Genomic DNA, 1,825 nt, shown 5'->3' on the forward strand with positions numbered 1-1,825 from the left:
AAATATTACTTCATTTTTGGTGAGAAAAATACTGTTTTAACGTGGGAAAAGGCAGATAACAGATGTTACTTCCTTTCACAGAAGAGAACATCCTCTGACTTTCCCTTATCTGGTTAAAATCCTGCTCAGATGGGAAATGGTTACCCCTCATTCATTCCCCTTTCATCTTTTCTCATGAAAGAGTTACTGGCCGATGATTGGTCGGTATTCCGAAGATATACAGGGAACTTGTCAGAATTCGAGGAGTTCAGCGACAGATCTGAAAGCGTCCAAACTCCACATACGTTTCCCTCCTGATGACTAACGTCCTTAGACGAGTCACATACAGAATAAGTCTAGAGTCTGCACATAGAAATTATACTTGGATTTTGTGCACATAGTGATTTCCCATACGAAGAAATAAATGAATTTTATCTCCAATGTTACATACAGAGATGAAGACGAACGACAACTAAACAGGTCGTATGTTTTATAACGTTTTGTGAGCTCTCTCTCGATCGCGAATAGGGTATAAAATAAGTTTAATTATCTCCTGATTTGTATATTAGTTGTAGTAGTTCTATCTATCGTTCATTTATATGTTTGTATGAGTTTATTTTCTTGTTTTATTAAATTTATTATATCGTTTTTAATTGGAATGTCTCTTGTTTGCGTGACCGAATCAGATCGCATATGCGTGTTAATTTGCGTATAATAAGATTGATTAACTGGTGTCGGGACCCTGACAATTTGGGATAAAGACTTCACAGTCTTGAATCCCCTTTTCCTAAATATTACCGCCCTCCCGGTCAAACGAATCTTGACATAAGATCGGATCTCTCGATTCGAAACTTCGGAGACAGATTTCGTTTAATCTGTGCCGATTAAGTGTTACACGAGTACTATTTACTTCGTAACCCCGGCTACTCTCACACTGGTGTCACGGGAGTGGGGTTTTCGAACTAAAAACACCCATGGTAGACTCTCACATTTGGTGTAGTTGTTTTAAATTGATAAAATAAGTAGATTAATTATAAGCTAAATCATTAAGGTAGAAATGGCAGAAGAAAACCCAGAGGCGCTACTTTGGGAGCCATGAGTGACTTTGTCGCTTTGTTGCCTGTTTTTGCAGGAGAAACAGGACAAAACATTAAGGAATTTTTCGAGTCATTGGAAGACGTGAGAAAGCTAGCCTCATGGACCAAGAGCCAGTTGTTAACAGTGGCTAGATTAAAATTAACGGGATTAGCACAACAGTTTAGTCGTAGGGATAGAAGAATTAAAGATGTAGACAAATACGATGATTTTAAAAAAATATTAATTGATAGATTTGAGCGCATCCCTACTTACATTAGATTACAACGATTCTATGCTTGTGTTCAGAATCGCGACGAAGATGTACAAACATACGCGGTCCGGTTGCAAACTTTGGCCGAAGAAGTAGAAATAGAAATAGAGGGAAAGAATGCTACGGAAATAGCTATAATTAAAAGAATAAAAGCTAAAGAATTAGACGAAAGGTTAAGGGTTCAATTTATGAACGGAATAGATATAAAAATAAGGCAGAGGGTTATGTCGAGAGAACCCGAATCATTCGATCAGGCTTTAGAAATAGCGGTTAAGGAAGAAGAGATTGAGTCCCTTACTGCAGGAAGAAGTAACTATATCAGAGTCCTTAGAGACGCTAATGAAGATAAATCAGGAAATACACGTACCTATGAAATACAAGAAATACAAGAGAAAATAGAACAATTGATAGAACAATTAAAAATTTTAAAAGGGAAAGATAGGAAAAATTATTATAATTCTGAAAGAGAAGCGCACTTCCGTCAAAAAGCAGATAGAG

This window comes from Centruroides sculpturatus, unplaced genomic scaffold, assembly GCF_000671375.1.
Source record: "Centruroides sculpturatus isolate CEXI.00-Female unplaced genomic scaffold, Cexi_2.0 scaffold62, whole genome shotgun sequence".
NCBI lineage: Eukaryota > Metazoa > Arthropoda > Arachnida > Scorpiones > Buthidae > Centruroides > Centruroides sculpturatus.